Here is a 19,172-nt window from a genome sequence, read left to right as displayed (position 1 = left end):
CCAGAGCGATTAGAGTGTCCTGCCCGTGATCCTGTGGTGGCAAGTGACAGGGCTACTTTCACAAACTTGAGAACCAGGCCGGGAGGATGGGACGGCCGGCTGTGCTCTGAGCTGGGCCCCAGGAAGGGAGCTCAGGGGGTTAGTAGCATGGTTTACCCTCAACCCCACTTGTTTGTAGCTGAGTGGCCACGGACATGGAAGAGCGGAGTCCGTGTCAGAACAAAATCTACACACGACCCTGAGTGAGAAAAGCATCAATTCTGTGTGAAAGCAACAAGCGAACGTGCAGGGGCTGTTGCCACAGGTGCGTAACAAGGAACTGAAACTACCTGATTCCACTTGCCTGTTGTGATTTGGACTGTTTTCAGGAGGGCAGAAGGTGACGGGGCTTTGCTTCCATTCGCAGGGAGGAGTCACTTAGAGCGCGCTGTGCTTGTACAGACTTGAAGCCCGCTGGGGGCCCTATCTGCTGGTCAGATCTCTTCAGGCCTCTTCACAAGTGGGGCCGTTGATACAGGTGGATCAAGGTTAAGTACATGAGGATTACCCCGCGTTTTCTCTCAGCTGCAAATGGTGCCCAAATGAATGGAGTCCAGGTCAAGGAGCCAGGAATGACTGTGGCGGGGGGGAGACACACAGGGTGGGGAGCACATTCCTCAGTCCTCCACCAAAGCTATCTTTTTTTTCTTTAAGAGAAGAGAAATCAGATAACAAAACAGGAGAGAATGAGAGAGGGAGAAGGACAAGGTGGAGGGGAATGAATACAACGGGAGTAGGGGAAGAAGCAAGAAAGAGAAAGAAAAGAAGAAATATCTTTTTCTATGCATGAGGTTGGAAGAACATGAATTGGATAGCAAGTATTTTAGTGTTTACCTGAAGGGCATTTATCCTTTTACTGTCAAGGAAAACAAAGATACATCTGGAACGGAAAGGCCCATTGACCCTTAGCCACCTATCCTATCCATCGTGGCACACCCTCCCCTCCTGTCCATGATTAGTCCTCAGAGGAGCAGGCCAAAAGCACCTGAAGGTCTCGAACGCCGTGCACAAATAAGGATCTCCTAGGAACAGCTGCAGCCATAGGTGGTTCGCTCCTTGGGTCAAAGCTGTGGGCTTCCTGCGGCAAAAGTGGAGAGGGTTACAATCAGGAGCTGCCTCTGCCAGCTCCGGCTTGAGCTCTGAGCTGTGTGGTCATCCTCCAGGGTTGACTCCATGGCACCTCTATTCTGGAAATCACCCTCAGTGAACGGATTCAAGAAGAGTGGAGGGGCTAGGAAGAGTCTGGGAAGTGAAAGGGCAGCTGGTTAGCACAGTCAGACAGTCTCTCTCAGCATTACCATGAAAACACCCACAGACACCCGAGAGGATAGAAAATGCTCTCCAACACCAGCAAGCAAGAGAGACAGATGGAATTCGTTTCAGGATGTTTCTACAGAATCAAGAAAAACTCACACAGATTTAACTGAATGAAACAGACTAAAAAAAAAAAAGATACATTATGTCTTTTCCTAGTGTCTATTCCTAACTCTAAACCAACCCAAAATTCTACTACCATCATTTTCCCCTCATTTGAGGATGTGGCAGCCACCACAGTCCCATATCCCTTTTGGCCGTGCCTTCCCCTCCCCACCACACTTCTGCATACAGCAGCCCTGCTGTTCAGCGAAGGAGCAAAAAAGCAGAAATGATTTTCCCATAATGCAAATCATGCGCGATACCTCTCACACTGTCCCCAGCAGTGTTTCCTAAACTGTTCCCTTTTAAGGGCAGGAAACCTCCCATTTGAAATGCTGAGTGAGCCTGCATGAATATCATGAGCAAATGCATGATTTCCACTTGAACTCCTGTAGTGGACTTCATAATGGATTTCCATTATTACTTTCAGGAATTATTAATGGAACAGAGTCTGCAAATATGGGATCCGGACTTAGAGGAGTAAGTCCAGAGAGAGGGCTTCCTCTAATTTACCCCATAATTCTTGCTGTATTCATCGTCTGCCCCTCTTACAGGATAACAAAACTGTCATTTTTTTTTTCTATATTCATTAGATGCCAGGGGCTTCAAAGACATGATCTCTCATTCTCATTTTATTTTATTTTATTTTATTTTAAGATTTTATTTATTTATTCAACAGAGACAGAGACAGCCAGCGAGAGAGGGAACACAAGCAGGGGGAGTGGGAGAGGAAGAAGCAGGCTCATAGTGGAAGAGCCTGATGTGGGGCTCGATCCCGTAACGCCAGGATCACGTCCTGAGCCGAAGGCAGACGCTTAACCGCTGTGCCACCCAGGCGCCCCTCTCATTCTCATTTTAAAACAAATGAAAAAGGCAAGTGTTATTGTCACTTTACAGACACGGACACTGAGGCTAATGGTGCCCCCACCCCTGAACTCTGGTCCATTCTGAGAACTCTCTGCCTCCACCACCTCTCAAGCGTAGTCCCAAATCTCGGCTCCTTACTTCCTTGTCACTTTGCACATTCTCTTTCTCTGTCTGGAGTCCCGTTCCCCTTTTACAGCCAAACATCACTTTTTCTTCAGCATTTGGTTCTGCATTTGCAGGGGAGCCTTCCCGGACCCCTTCTCCCTGCCTCCTTCCCTGGTCCTTCCAGCATTCATTTCTCCACTAGCTCAACACCATGACTAATGGTCTGTATGTTTTAGCTCCTTCTCCCCCACGGCGCGTCGTATCCACACCCAAGATTTTTGCAGTTGTGGGTCAATGAAAACTCATTTGAAGTGGCCTTAAAGAAAACAACAAAAAGTGAGGGGCAGGGGAGTTCTTTGAAGGCACTGAATTTGGGGTAATTGGTTAAACAGCAATAGATAACCAGAACAACGTCTGCCTGAGAAGGTGGTTGTGAGGATTTAATGTATAAAATGCTCAGTAACGGGCTGAACACAGTAACAACTCAATTAATATGGTTAATTAATTTGTAACTATTCATATCTTTCTAACATAGTTGTTTTCTTGGTAATATATAACCTGAGAAGGCGTAATTTCCTACGTTTTTAGAGGTAGGCCATTTAGAATGTAGGTCACTAATCAATCAAATTAAAACAGACGAGCTTCCTTTCATCTCCAACCTCCCTCTGGAAACTTGACAACAAACCTCTTAATGTATGTTATTTGGAATCAGATGGAAGTGCTCACAGTGCAATCTATATGTATAATGCCAGCAAAATCTGAGTTTTTGATGAAGAGTCATCATCACTTGGCCATTTCTGTCCTCAAAACATAAAAAAAATATAAAGAGAAGATACAGGGCCAAAAGTTAACAAAAAGGACTATCAACACCATCATATTTTAAAAATGTGTTTGAGGTCAGATATTTTATGTTCTCCCTATTAATTCTTTCCACACCAGCCAGTCCTCCAGGACAGTAAGTCTCTGGTCTGTGCAGGTCACAGACTAATTCAGCGGAGACAATTCAATCAAAGTCACAATCCATTGGTCAACCAAAGAAAAGCTGTGATTCCCTGTCTCATTAGTCAAATTGTTTCCTTTCTCTCATATTCTTAATTGGAAATTAAATGCAGCTTTTTAAGACATTGACACAAAGTTTAGAAGTGATTAATTCCTGGCTGTATTTGCAGGCCTGTGCACATAAATTTAAGCACACAATGAATACTGCTTAAATTGAAAAAGACTCAATTTAATTTAACACATTTATTGAATTCCCAATATGTGTTAGGTGCTGGTAATATGGTGACAAAACATTGGCCATGAAGTTATCCCAGTTTTCCAATAAATTACACTGAAAATCTATTTAAAATTCAATGCAACAATTTATGCTGTGTCCCAGTGCTTATGTAATTTGGGAGAAGGTATTATGAGGACTTTTAAATTTTTAAATATTTTAAAATATTGCAACAAATACATGTTGAATGAATGAATGTAGTACAAGGTCATTAATTGACTAAAGTTGGTTACAGCATAGATTGTGTCTCTGTTGACACATCCTTTAAAAATCCCATCGAAGTTTAACTTATGATTGTCATCTGATTTGTGGACAGTTGGTACTTCAAAATTGTGTTTGCTGATAAAACTTTGTCCTGGGACTTATTGATGGATTCTTTTTAACACCCTTTCATTTTGCTAAGAGCCCTGAATAAAGCAGCTAAGTAACTCAGTCGTGAGTTTGAGAGCAGGAATATCAACACTTCTATAAGCTTTTAGCTTCTTGGTCATGATGGACACACAGTGTCTTTGGTCATTTTGGTCATTCTAAAAATAGACTCCATTATAAATAGAAATATATGCATGATTCAAAGCTGCCACATAAAATAGAGATCATCTAAACTTAGCCAGTTGCTAAAACCAATGTAATAGGCTTTTTAAAATATAAGAGTGAGAGATTTGCCTGGAAATTCTGAGCTTCCAGGCTTCCTGTTCTCTGCTGACAACGGAGGGGCCCTTGATGCTCCCTTCACCCCAGAAGCCGCTGTGTGATCCATGTGCGGCTCATGCAGGGGGGGATATTTCCACACAACCTCTTCCACGTCATCACTTAGGCCCATGCTTCTGGATCAAGCAACACACACCATGAGGGGTGAAGTTAGCCTGTCCCCCCATTTCTTCCTTTCACTATCTGAAAGTGAAGAATAAAGAAAACCTACCGAAGAATATTCTCTCTCTCTCTTTTTCGCAGAGCAGTTGTTTTCCATACAACGTCTTGAGAGTGTCTGACTTTAAATGAAAGGATCAGACGATAAACAATTATACCTCTGTGACAGGTGTTGGTACAGCCTGTGGCTTCCTCAATCTGAATCTGTCCCCCTGCCCCTTCTCATACTTGTCAGAATCCTTCCAGATTTCCTCAGGCTTCTCGGCTCTTTGGTGGTCTATTTTGACATCTGCTTACCCTTATCTCGAATCATTTTAGTTGATCGGCATTTCCTTGGAAAAGTTGTCTAACAGATCTTTTTAAACTCCTTTAACAACTACCAAGTACTCAGGAAATTATCTTGGTGCGCTGTGAGAGTGACAGTCCCAAGACTTCCAGAAAGAGAATCACCATATGTACATGTTCCCACGCTTGAGTGTCTCCTGCATCAAACTGTACGTGATCTTTAAACCTTTTATTTCAGCTACAAGAAGTCCATCATACAGGAATACAGACTCTGCTGTCTGACCTGTGTTTGAACCCATTTCTGGACCTTAGTAGCAGTGCAATTTTTGAAAAGTCACAACTTCCTCATCTGTGAAGTAGGGAGAATACCATGAATTTTGCAGGGTTGAGGAGGGAGATGAAGTCAATAAGTGTGCCCTGTCCTGCAGCAGGCACAAGGTTGGTGGATCAGGTCCTCCATGAGAATTAGGCCCCTTCCCCCAGCTGCTTCCTCCTGGGAATGGGAGGTGAGTGGAGAGTGTCTGAAATGGCCCGACGCACTCAATCACGCACCTCTCAGCGCTGCTCTGTGGCTCCGTCTCTAAGGGACTCTTTTCTGGTGTGTCCTTTCGTCTTCTTCCAAGCCTCCTCCTGCCACACAGCACACTGTCCGAGTGTCCTCGTCCCGACACCTCAGCTCAGATGCAAACACATCTCCACAACCCTGACCTCTTCCCACAGCTTCCCCTACAAGGGACCTTGTGGAAGGAGAAACCCAAATCAACCAATCAAGACCTCCCTAACACTTTCCAGGAATGAAAAAGTTCGAAAGAAACACCAAACCTCTACAGCAGACGGAAGGATCTGATGGAAAGATTTAGTCTATGCTTGAAGAGCCTAATCTAAATCAAGAGATAATCCAATATTAGAAGGTAGAAAGGATCTTTTAATTCAGAAAAACATTTAGGATTCTGGGAGAGTGGTTTTTTAAAAAGAAATAGCAGAAGCAGAATAGACTGCCCATTTTGTTAGAAAAGAAAAATGATGCAGATGAAAGACACAGAAAAATAGGGCAGAATTAGCAACATTTTTCTCTAGAAAAAGTCATATTAAACCAGCTGATTCTTTTTCTCATCTTGATCCCTTTCTAAAAATTCACATCCTGAAACTGAGGAGAGCCAATTCCATTTGATGCTCCCTTCAAAAAAGTGGAAATTAAGTTCTGAAGTAATGATAGTAGCAAATGTTTGTTGAATGCTTATAATGTTGGGATGTGAAGCACTCCCTTCTAAGTGTTTTATGTGCATCGTGATCATTTTATTACACTCTCACAATGACCATATGAAGCTGGTTAGTATTAGCCCCATCTTACAGATGAGTTAACAGAGGCACGGTGGGGCTGAATACCTTGCTCATGGTCACGTGAGTGTAAATAATGGAGCTAGGACTTGAAGTGAGTAGTTGGGCTCCAGAATCCATGCTGAGCCAGACTGCCACGCACAATGCCTCGGGGTGTGCCCTCCCCACCCTCCTGGGTGCCAGTCCTTACCCTGGAGCCAGGCAGTTCCTGTGGAGACGGTGCTCCTGGGCCACCATGCCACGCCGCTGCAAGGAAAGCAAGTGTTGATGATATCATGGAGAGCCAATGAGGCAAAGACACTTTCTTTCTGGGGGGACCCACTTGTTTGGAGAAGGGAAGAAAAATGTCAGGACTTGGACATCTCTGAATGCTTGCTTTTTGAGCAGATCGCCTTTTTGAAAAGTGTGTTCTTTATTGTGGAATGCTTTCTGTGGACACAGGATTGAGACAGTGCTTGGAAAGAGAAACAATAAAAGCTCCTGACTGAAAAACATGGAGCTAGTTTGTTCATCCCTGTTGAGCTCTATTGAGCATGCATAATAATTAAAAATAATAATTAATAATATATAATATAATAATTAATTATATAACATTGAATTGATAATATAGCATAATAATAATTAAAATCATAATTGATCATTGAAAACTAGCTGAGGAAAGATTAGGGGAGAGGAGGTAGAAAAAACACTGCATTAAATAGGTAACTGAATTCTAAAATGCTGAAGGTTAAAAGTCTAAAACCAAATTTAAAAGTAATTATATTATGTGGGATTTGACAAATTTCCCAAGCTGGCCAAATAATTTTGAAAGTACCAGTTCCGCTCAATAATACTTATTGATTCCTATACATCAGGTTGCTGTGCTTGATGCTATGAAGATGAGGACAAATCAGTGACACTTGCTTTCCTCAAGCATCATAGCAGAGAGCAGTCAACGTGTCAAAAATGCAAGGCGTGGTACATTTAGGTATGCGAATATAAAACAAAAGCACAATAAAAACAAAAACAAACTTATTTTTAAATATTAAATCAAAAGATGGAGTTAGGGGAGTAAATTATTCTGTTTGTAGCCAGGAAAAGCTTGCTGGATCCTGGCTAGGTTTTGAAGGATGAGTAGTTTACGTCACAGGTAAAATGGCAGGGATTGGGTAGGAGAAGAGCATTATGGAGAAACAGGGGAGGGTGAGCCACACCTGGTGTAGTAGGAAAACATTGTTTTGGATTTGCTAGAAGGAAGAATGTGGGAGGGAGATGGTGGTGGGGACATGAGAAAGCATTTGAGGGGGTGACAGTAAGGCGGAGAAGTTGGCTGGGGGTTACTGTACTAGTTCCAACGAAAGAACAGTTAGACTAAGCTGAGTTCAGAAAAGAAAGGAGAGCAGATTTATTGGAGAAATAATTAGGAACTGATAGTGACAAGGCTTGGAGGTAACTGCAGGACTGAGGGAGAAAGGGAGAACTGAAGGTTATGTCAGAGGTCTTGTGTGCAGGTGACCAGAAGGACGATGGTGCTGGAAGGGTGGCTGAGGCTGTCTATGGAGGACAAGGTATGAGAAGTGAGGCTGAGGACCAGGTCCTGCAGAAGAGAAGCCAGGAATAGGTGAAGAGTCCATCTAGAAAGGACTAGGTTTGAGGCAGCGGCTGAGACCTTACAACTGTTCTTTGCCATTGAAACACCTTCTGAAAAATGAAAAAATATGGAGTCCACCGTGGTGGACAGACTGTAAGGCGGCTTCCATGACCTTCAACCCCTAGTGTTCATACCTATGTAATTCTCTCCCTTTGAGTCCAGGCAGGACCTGTGACTTGCTTCTAACCAACAGAATATGGCAACGGTGATGGCTGTCACTCCCATGACTATGTTATATTATGAAAGACTGTCTTACTAATGGACTCTACTGGCTGGAGATTCTCCTTGCTGGCTTGATGAAGTCAGTGACCATGTGGAGGGATTGCAAGCAGCCTCTAAGAGTTGAGAATGGCCTCCCTCTGACAGCCAGCAAGAAGTCAGGTCCCTCAGTCCTACAATTGCAAGGAAATGAATTCTACCCAACAGCCTGAATGAGCCTGGAAGTGGATTCTTTCCTAGTCAAGCTTCAGATGAGAATATAGCTCAGTTAACACCTTGATTGCAGGGTTGTGAGACCCAAAGCAGAAGGTCCAACTAAGCCATGCCCAGATTCTTGACCCATGGAAACTATATAATATATGCATGTTGTTTTAATTCACACACTTGGTAGTAATTTGTTACGGTAACAATGGGAAACTAATAGAGTCACACTGCAGGAAGCACCCAGAGTAAAACTCTAAGTACTCTCAAGGGTTTTGAGGACTAGGAGGAAAGCAAGGAAAAAAGGAAAAAGAAGCAGGTCAAGGAGGCCACTGCTGAAGTGGTGGGAGAAGGCTGGCTCAGGGCTGGCTGCCCAGCTGGGGACCCGTGGGGAGCCACATGCAGCCTCTTTCTGGCCTCTCTACCTCTGGGGGCCTTGGGGCTTCTCACAAAATGAAGGCCATCTCGTATGGCCCCTGACATTTGTGCAGGTGGGGAGGAGGGTCCGCATGCTGACATCTGTGCTGTGGGGTGGAGTGTCTACCTCTCAGGGGAAATGCTACATCCCTGCAGGAACAAAAACTAGACCCTGGAACAGCATAGACCTCTCTGCCCGAAGCAGGCCACACCTGTGTCTTTTCTGCATGGCAGACACAGACCACTGGGTCTCCTCTGATTCCAGGCACCCCTTCCTGTTCTCTTTCAGAGCTGTGTAGTTCATGGGTCTACAAGGAAAGAAAACTCCTCTACTCCTTCCTTATCTTTCCCCCCTTCTTGTGCTCAGAACCTATACTACTTTCAACTATTCAGATGCAATTCGGTGCTATTTTAGGTAAAATTTTAGGGGGAACTGAGCCATATTTATTTATTTATTTGTTTGTTTGTTTATTTTTTTATAATGATTTTTTATTATATTATGTTAGTCACCATACAGTACATCCCCGGTTTCCGATGTAAGGCTCGATGATTCATTAGTTGTGTATAACACCCAGTGCACCATGCAATACGTGCCCTCCTTACTACCCATCACCGTGAGCCATATTTATACCCAGAAACACACACACACACACACACACAGAGTGCCAATGCCCATTACGGAATAATTGGGTCCTATCTGTAAGTTATTATATGAAAGATAATCATTACTTTGCTTAAAACCCTGCCTTGATTGCTTGTTATTATGTGAAAGCATGGTAAGGAAACCCATTTTTGCCAGGAAATGTAAAATGCTTAAAGTCCAAATCTTAGTTACTGACAGCCACTAGCAACCCTCATGGAAGAAAAAGAGCTCTGTCCCAACTCACTTTTTGGTTAAATAAGAATGAAAGCTCCTGTTTGTTGGGGGCTTATAAGATGCCAGGCCCTGTGCTAAGTACTTGGTGCACTTCATCTCCTGCAATCCTTACAAGGACACGGAAGAGTAAATATTACCATCTGCAAGTGAGGGAAGGAAGGAGAATCTTGGGCTTGGGCAGGTCAGAGTGAGTGCCCAGCTGGACAGCTCCCAACCCATGCCTCTCTCCACCACACTGGAAGACAGCAGGGTCAACACGACTCCAACAGTGTTCATTCTTCTCTGCCCCAACTTAGATATACAATTCCTGAAGACAGAGTCAAAGGCTACGTGGCCACAAGAAAGCTTTCCTTGGTTTTTAAAAGATCAGAGACTCTGTGCAGCAAGCAGTGTGCATGCAGGCAGAGTCGATCCTGCCTACGGGGAACCAGCTGCCTGCAACCCAGCACCTTCAAGAGTGTCCACCAACAAGCCTCCCCCCGAGACATGGGCCCTCTCCAACCCAGCACTTGTGGACATGGAGGTGGAGGTTGGGCCTGTTGTGTTCTCCTTGGTAAACTCAGCGCTGAGCACAGAGGAGGCCCTCTGGCAATGTTTGTTAAACAACTGAATGAGTAAATGGATGGATAGATACATGAATGGATGGATGGATTGACAGACAGGTGGACAATAAGGAAAGACAAGTGGATTAATGGATGGATGAGTGGATGCAACAAAACCCAGCTCAAGAGAAGGAGAGAAATAAGGCCGGCTCCTTTTAAATCATGCTCCTCATCTCTGGCCAGGGACCCCTGGGCATCCCAGACCTAAAATGCAAAATGTCAGTAAGGAATACATGGTTTTCCCCATTATTGTCTCAAGCCACGTGCTTCCAAGATAAATTTTAAAAGTGAAAGTAAACAAAGAATGTTTATTTTATTAAGCATCAAGTCAAAGAGTCTTTTTAAATATCAGCCAATTGAAAGACAGCTAATATTCCTGTCTTGTTGAATTCTTCAGACAGGGCCTTGAAGACTTAGCCCCTGAATGGGCATGTAGGGAGCTTGCAAAAAGGCACATTTCAAGAAGTAGCACAGAATCTTGCTGTGCTCCTGCCTGAATACTAACAAATTAATAAATTAAGCCAATCCAGGCCTGCAAAATGCCTAGCTAGACATTCAAATACCATGGCTCCAAGCCTCTCAGCCTTATCTGCATTCTGGAAGTGTAACCCGAGCCACTGGCAAGCAGGCTCCCCAGAACTGATCTTTTGATACTGAGATGGCAAATGGGGTAATGACCTCAAACCTGCTCCATGGCTACAGGGCATGCCGTTCTGTGCCCAAAGGAGGGGCACATTTTCCTGCCCTCTTGAATGGAGCTGTGACCGTGTCCTGCCGTGTCTCCTGTCTACCAAATGCATCCCTCAGAGGCCAAAGAAGCTGGTGACCAGAGAAGCAGAGGTCATCATTAGCGAGAAAGGCTTCTTTGTTGTGAAGTCCCTTTGGATAGGGACATCTGCCAAACTGGCCGCATGAAGCTGAGGACCAGCCATGGTGCTCCAGAGGGAAGCAAACAATGATATACAAACTTTTTCCACCAGGCTTGATCCTTAGAGAAATCCGTTTCCAGATGTGGCCTTTCATTGGCTTCCTACTGAGAGACCTCAAGGCGCCTAAGCCACGTTCTATACCATATGGATCATCTAACACAAATAGTGTCTAATGACAGTGACTCTCAGTTATCCAGAAGCTATTCATTTAGTGGGTGGGTTAGCCAGAACCTCAGCTCCCTCTTCCCCTCCATGGCTGGCCTGGTTTGTACTGCCATTCAGCTCCTCCCCAGAGGAGGCCCAAACAAGGCTTGGTGGGCTTCCTTCCTGTTGGCATCTGTAGGAGTCTAAAAAGTCAGTGTCAGGAGACCTTATCCCATTACCCATTCCAAACCTCTCATTTTACAGATGAGGAAAATGAGGCACAGACTGGAGAAGTTAGTGGCTGACCTGGATTTCTAGACCAGCGTTCTCCCCATCATGCCTAGCTCCAGCTGAAAACATAATTAGGTTAAGAAAGGTTGAAATCAATGGTAACCAGAGTTTGGGGACTCATGTCTTCTTTATTCATCTATTCTTCACTCAGTAACTTCCCATTTCCAATATCAAGTCTGAAGATAGAGGCCTGGGATGGGAACAGAAAATGGATTTCTTCTTGAAGACCAAAGCTGATCAACTGTCAGTAGCTGCCTGGAGACCGATATGGAGGAGGATGTAGAGTGCCATGAGTGATAAGAGATGTCCTTCTTGGACAAAGGAGTGGAGAAATACCACTAGCCACTGACTTGCATGTGAAGACCCATCATAATCTGGCCCCACTTTACTCATCTAACCTCATTTTTCCTCTCTCCCAAACAAGGTCCTCTGCTGGGGTCAGAGTCCGGCTCAACCTTCCCACTGAACCACATCTGTCTTTCTTACTCCTGCTCTCTTCTTTTGTGTTTTCCTGTCCTTGATTCTCTCCATTCATCAAATCAAATCACAACACCCATTTCTCTGCAGAGCCTTCTTGACTACCACAGCCCACACAGATATCAACTGTGTTGCGACAGACCACCCAAACATAAATCACAGTCTTGATCTGGGTGAGTTCCTATGTGCTAGTCTTTTCTCCCCAACTAGCTACCTAAGAATAGTGGAGACACAATCAGTTTTCAATAATTGACAGTAAAATCAAGGTGAATAGCGAATATAGTTTAAAGTTTTAAATGTACGTGTATATTTTATTACAGTTAGACAACAAGTGGGACTTGGGGACTCCCTCTCCTTTGATTCTTTCCTTCTCGTTCATCAGGCACAACCTCCTTCAAAACTCAATCATAGTGACATTCAGACAAAAGCAGCATTTTCTAAAAACCAAACTCAAGTGCATGCCTAAGCAAATCAGTTTGATATAAATTCTTGGCATTTCAATAAGTCAAAGAAAGAGATTTTTAAGCCTCCCAAGTATAGTCTTTACTCAAGCTAAGCAGATGTTAACTGTCATTTCTTCTAGATTTAGTCCTCGGAACTTAGCAAGGAAGTCAGATATAGATAATATTCCTAAAACTTTTTGCTTTAGTTTTTATCCAAAAGTGTTCATAACTTCTTCCCCTTAACACAAACCCACAAGTTTTTCTTACCAAAAAAGAAAACACAACAATTACCACCATATTATTTGGAATAAAAATAATACTAAATTGATGTATTATTTATACAGTGGCCATCTCTGAGAAACTCAGGGATTTGTATGAGAGCTTGGGGGCAATAAAATAAATATTTAGAATCTTTTACCATTATTTAAGGCCTCCTCACGTATTTTTCTAATTTCTTTTCAGGTTATACCATCAGTGTTTGCTAACAGAACTGGCTGGTAGATAATCGAAGCCCCTTCCTCTCCATCACCCACCACCTGCCCCAGCAATATTCCTTCATTTCCCACTTTGAGTGACAGTATGGACAGAACCTTTGGGCTATTTTCCTGGCCACAACCTATGCTCCCCTAGATAAGTAGGAAGGTCCCCTCAACCAAATCATACTAAGTCACCCAGCATCTCCACTGCCCCAGGCTTGGGAAAGTTTGCCCCATGTACACTCAGCTTTTTAGGGTTCGAAATCTTTTTTTTTTTTTTTAAGCTTATTTATAATTGATGGGTCAGTTCATCCCCTCCATATCATGAAAAGCCAGGGAGAGAAAAGGAAGGCCTCTTGCACTGGGCCAGAAACGGGCAAGCTGACGGAGGGTTTCTCTGCACACACCCACACCCACGGCTCAGGGACACGTGAGGGACTCAGGCTCCCCTCAGGTGGTGGGGCAGGGCACTTTGAAGAGGAGGCCTAGAAGGAAGGACTGTGAGCCCACCTTGCCCCAGAGTCAGAGCTCCTGTGCTTTAGTCTACACCGTGGGACACACTGAAGTTCTGAGTCACCTGATGACATAAAAAAGGCCCTTCTGCTTTTAAAGATGGGAAAACTACTGACCTAATGAATGTCTCATTGCCTTAGAATTCCGGGGTACTGAAGACACCTTTTCACCTTGGGAGCGATAAGATATGGTGGATATAGAAACTAGGAACAAAGATTATTTGGGTCAATTTTTCTCCATAAAATAAACTATGAGGGTAAAATTTCAACAAACCTTTGCTAAGAAGTCTAAAAAGAGAGTCTCATAGATTTTTGTTTTTCAAATGACAAAATGTCTGAGACAAACATTTTTGGAACCCATGGAAACTTCTTATCATCCCAGGTAAGAGCACTGAACACAGACAAAAGCCAAAGCAAAAAACCCTCCTAGCTACTATCACCGTCATCTCAAAAAGTCAAAACTTTTTAAAAGGGACTGTTTGCCACAAGAGACATGAGCAGGACATAAACTCAAGAGAGAGGACAGTCCTCTGAAAGAGGCTTATTTCCCTGAAAAGTGCAGCACACGGCCTTATTTTTCTCTCTTGCCATGGTCAGGTGGATGTGCCATCAGGTCCTCGTTCTTGGAACCTATTGTCCTGGAGGTGGCGGGAGATTCACAGAGGAGGGAGAGGACTGGGGTCACAGAGCCCCACGTGTGTTTCCCAGGCCCTTCTCTCTCTCCTGTGACTGGCTAGAGGGCCTCTGAGTGTCTGAATGTCTGGAGCCTTGCTCGCTCGTTCCGTCAAGTCTGGCCGGAGTCTGGGAGCCAGCGTGGCAGTGTTTGTGGAGCCAAAGTGGAGATTAAGTCATGTTTTAGAGGTGACCTCTGTCCACCCTTTCTGCAGTCACTCCCTCCCCTCCGGGCCTCACTCCCCAGCAATTCCCCACCTAGATGCTTTTGTTCTGGATGAGCCCCTCCCTGCTAACGCAAGACCCAACACGGTCCCGCACACCCACCATCACCTTCCGACCCCCCACCCACCCCCACAGTGGCCTTCTCCTCAAATGGACCTGGTCTTTGTTGTTGTAATTAGATTATCTCTGCCTTAGGGACCTAAGGGACAGTCCCCAGCAGCCCTGGCTGGAAAGGCAGGTCGCATAATCCCTGTTATCAAGAGGCTTGTCATTTAGCATGTAGATCAACTAATTCTTTCGATACCAGGGGAGCAATTGTGCATCTTAATATTGATTTTTTTTGAGATACAATCGCCTACATTCCTGAGTCAGACTCACTTACTGAAGCTAAAAGGTTCCACTTACTATATTATGAAACTACCCCCACCCCCATCACACGCTTCATCCCAATTTAATGTTACAAAATTGGACAAATCTGAAGGGCTTTGTGTTTTTCCACTTGGTCCAATTTCAGAAGGAGCATCTAGTTGAGAAGAAACAGAAAAAATAATTCGGGCTGTTTTAAGACAGCATGTGTGCTTGTGTTTGGGGTAGCGGGTGGGGGCATATTCTGCCATTCCTCACCGCCCACCTGACCAGCGCATGCTTTCTCTACTCCCCAAACTTTGTGGTGTAGTGACATTGGGCTCTTAATTTAATGAAGCCAGCTTATCAGATTTCTATGTTTCAGGATGAATTAGGAAGCTGGGCTTTCAAATTAAGCTGGGGGCATTTTTTTATTACATGCCCTTCCAAGGCAGTAAGAGTCAGAGAAAGAAGAATTTTGAGCTACAGCAGTAAGAAAAAATGCTACCTCCTCAAAGGTCAACAATGCACTCAGATTTGGGACAGGCAGAGGTGTGGATTCTATATTATGAAGGAATATGAGGCAAAGGAAGTAGCAGTCAAGAGCCGGATATAAAATTTGTTCCACTCAGAAGGTTCAGTGTCCTGACATGCAAGGGTGCCTACTGGAGGAAAGCTACCAATCGGGATGGCTCTTTCCACCGCTTAGGATCGGCCATGGGTCTGGCAGTGTTCCAGAGTATGTGCTGTATTTTTACACATATTGTCCCACTTCATTCTCACAGCAAGAGTGTGAGATGTGTTCTGTTAATTATGTCCATCTTACAGATGTAACTACTGAGGCCAAGAAAGATGATAGGAGTTGCTCAAATTCCAGAAGCCAACAAGTAGCAGAGGCAGATTCCAACCAAGGCGGCCTAATTTCTAAACATGCAGGCCTACTGGGAAACTGCTTTTCATGCTTTGCTGGTTGATAAGGGGTGCATTCATTTGTTCCATTATCTATGCATTCATTCTGAGATGATTGCTCATCTTCTGCATCCTAGGTGCCAAGGAGAGAAAAGAATGCACAGTGCAGGGCAGGAGACAGACACAAATAAATAAATGAATAAATAATGTACCATCAAATAAAGTGATGCCTGCTTCCCTTGGGAAAGGAATGAAATTCAGGAGGCATTCTGAAGAGGGGTCTTAAAGATTTCACAGAAGATTTTAGAGTATAAGTGGTTTTGTTTTGAAATTCGTTCAAACAATTAGATGTGCTTGAGAGAGAATGAGAAAAGAAATGAGGTAAGAGATTCTCATTTTAAGTCTGTTCTGTACACAAGCTAATGTTGTCATGTTACTTCCCTTTGTATTTATGTGAAATCTTCTATCTCGTGGGCTTTATGTGCATATTGATGTTTTACTGCTTGCAAAGTGAAATTAAATCTTTAAACAGGAGAGCAAATGTAGCAGATTTCAAAACACTCTCAACAGAGATCTGCACTGTACTGGGGACAAGATACTAATATATGACTTCGTTGTCGTTACTCTGTGCTTAAGAAAGGAAGAGTTATATTTACTTTTTGTTTTGTAATCATAATACAGTGTGTGGTTAAGCACACTTGTAGATTTCTGTCCTAAAACTTCTAACTTTAATTGCATTGTTTTGCTTACCTACCTCTCATGCTATTGAACTGCAAAGTCTTTGTGGAACATAACGTAGGGGCCTAGTTCAGTGTCTGGCCTATAGTAGGCGCTCAAGAAGTGTTTGTTAAAATAGAACATTGACTGCATGAATGAATGAACTAATGCTTGTAAAAATTCTCCTTGAAGTGAATGCTATACCCATTGTACCATGGCCATATCATACTTTTCTGGACGAGTCCTGACTTGAAATATTCTCTTGTCCTCACAACCACCAAAATGGCCATTTTAATATTTGAGCATCATCTATCAGCTTGCTTCTAGTGCCCAAAAACAATTACCATGATCCTTTGTCAGAATCACGGGTCCCACTATCTCACACCATACACAAAAATAAACTCCAAATGGATGAAAGACCTCGATGTGAGACAGGAATCCATCAAAATCCTAGAGGAGAACATAGGCAGCAACCTCTACGACATTGGCCAAAGCAACCTTTTTCATGACACATCCCCAAAGGCAAGAGAAACAAAAGATAAAATGAATTTATGGGACTTCATCAAGATTAATAGTTTCTGCACAGCCAAGGAAACAGTCAGAAAAACTAAGAGGCAGCCCACGGAATGGGAGAATATATTTGCAAATGACACTACAGATAAAGGACTGGTATCCAAGATCTACAAAGAACTTCTCAAACTCAATACACGAGAAACAAATAAACAAATCAAAAAATGGGCAGAAGATATGAACAGACACTTTTCCAATGAAGACATACAAATGGCTAACAGACACATGAAAAAATGTTCAAAATCATTAGCCATCAAGGAAATTCAAATCAAAACCACACTGAGATACCACCTTACGCCAGTTAGAATGGCAAAAATAGACAAGGCAAGAAACAACAATTGTTGGAGAGGATGTGGAGAAAGCGGATCCCTCCTACATTGTTGGTGGGAATGCAAGTTGGTACAGCCACTCTGGAAAACAGTGTGGAGGTCCCTTAAAAAGTTAAAAATTGAGCTCCCCTATGATCCAGTCATTGCACTACTGGGTGTTTACCCCAAAGATACAGACGTAGTGAAGAGAAGGGCCATATGCACCCCAATGTTCATAGCAGCAATATCCACAATAGCTAAATCGTGGAAGGAGCCGAGATGCCCTTCAACAGATGACTGGATTAAGAAGTTGTGGTCCATATATACAATGGAATATTACTCAGCTATCAGAAAGAATGAGTTCTCAACATTTGCTACAACATGGATGGCACTGGAGGAGATAATGCTAAGTGAAATAAGTCAAGCAGAGAAAGACAACTATCATAAGATTTCTCTCATCTATGGAACCTAAGAACTAGGATGATCGGTAGGGGAAGAAAGGGATAAAGAAAGGGGGGGTAATCAGAAGGGGGAATGAAACATGAGAGACTATGGACTATGAGAAACAAACTGAGGGCCTCAGAGGGGAGGGGAGTGGGGGAATGGGATAGGCTGGTGATGGGTAGTAAGGAGGGCACGTATTGCATGGTGCACTGGGTGTTATACACAACTAATGAATCATCGAGCCTTACATCGGAAACCGGGGATGTACTGTATGGTGACTAACATAATATAATAAAAAAAAAAAAAAGAAGAAGAATCACGGGTCCCATTGTTCCTGTTGGGAAACAAAGCTGCCACAGTAACAAATAAACTATATTCTTGAGCGAGAAGGTAGACACCATTAGGGGGTGTGAAAATGAGGAGCTAGAAGCACAATCCAACAATTTGGGTTCCAATAGGCTTTGGTGTTGTCATTAAGAAAAAAGAGTACTTTACATGACAACATTTATTCATTGATTAGCAAACACTATTAAATGTTCCAAGATCTCATTTCTGCCCTTAGAGATTCCATGTTTTCGTTAATATTTTCCTCAAATAATGAACATGTGTTGATTGTAAGAAATCTTATACAAAGCTTTGGTAAGAATTTGACTGAAAATACTTGTCAGCCTTGTTCATCACATTATATTTGTCAAACATGAATTCTGTCATTTTAGAGGCCCAGACATTGAAGAAAGCATAGCGCAGTAGTAGGAAAGGCGCACTCCAGGCCTGCAGCTGACATCTGTCATATTCTTGCCAGCCCATCAACTTTTAAAAGACCTCCCTTTATTAGCTGACATATCTGTTTCTCCCAGTGTAGAAGTTAGAGCTGAAGTTACTCACCTCCCTTGCAGCTAGAACACAGCATGTAACACAGGCGTCCTCCAATCAGGGACACTTGGAAAAGACTTCTTTCCAGAAGATCCTGTTACAGAAATGGCTTCAAAACAGGAGGAAGAAGTTGGTGCAGTAGAAGCGAATCTCAGGTGCTCGGCAGAGGTAGAGTTAGTGGTCTCCTCGTCAGGCCATTCTCTCTGCAGGGTTTGGGTATTGCTTCCAGAAACTGAGTTTCCCTCCCTTTCCTCTAGCCCTCCCCCCAATTCTGTGAGTTTCCTCATATCCTTCAATAAATCCTTCTGCTTAAATGCATATAATGAAATCTGGTTGCTTTGCAGCTAGGAACATGGACTATTACAAAAGATGACATCCAATTATAAAAACGATCTTGACACTCACAGCGAATACATTACCTGGGAAGTCCAGGGTGATCTCTGAGTGTGTCTGCAAGTGTCCAAACAATGGGAAAGAAAGTTAAACTAGTTCAATCAGACCGCAATCCTAGCAATTGTTTGTCAGAATATGGTTAGGATTCATTTGTTGAACATATTGTTATACTTACTCAAACTGTTTGGAAAATAATCCTGAGCTTCCTGTTATTTTTTTTTTAAGATTTTATTTATTTATTTGACAAAGAGACAGCCAGCGAGAGATGAAACACAAGCAGGGAGAGTGGGAGAGAAAGAAGCAGGCTC

The 19,172-nt window shown here is 43.3% G+C and overlaps 1 long non-coding RNA gene across 4 annotated transcripts; it reads right to left on the bottom strand.

Moving 5' to 3' along the window:
- Window positions 1-349: 349 nt before the first annotated feature.
- On the bottom strand, window positions 350-19,167 carry LOC103658973. Of its 4 annotated transcripts, XR_567360.2 has the most exons (5): window positions 18,484-19,167; window positions 6,381-6,436; window positions 5,405-5,589; window positions 1,025-1,117; window positions 350-615 (listed from the first exon to the last, which is right to left on the bottom strand). It is a non-coding gene; the product is annotated as an uncharacterized LOC103658973 (long non-coding RNA). The 4 variants fall into 4 exon arrangements; XR_005838534.1 differs by having other exon boundaries at window positions 350-1,117; XR_005838535.1 differs by lacking the exon at window positions 5,405-5,589.
- Between the last annotated feature and the right edge of the window lie 5 nt (window positions 19,168-19,172).

Source organism: Ursus maritimus, unplaced genomic scaffold (genome assembly GCF_017311325.1).
Source record: "Ursus maritimus isolate PB19 unplaced genomic scaffold, ASM1731132v1 scaffold_3, whole genome shotgun sequence".
NCBI classification, from domain to species: Eukaryota; Metazoa; Chordata; class Mammalia; order Carnivora; family Ursidae; genus Ursus; species Ursus maritimus.
The sequence above is the reverse complement of the archived record's forward strand: the minus strand, read 5'-3'. Positions and strand labels throughout refer to the sequence as shown.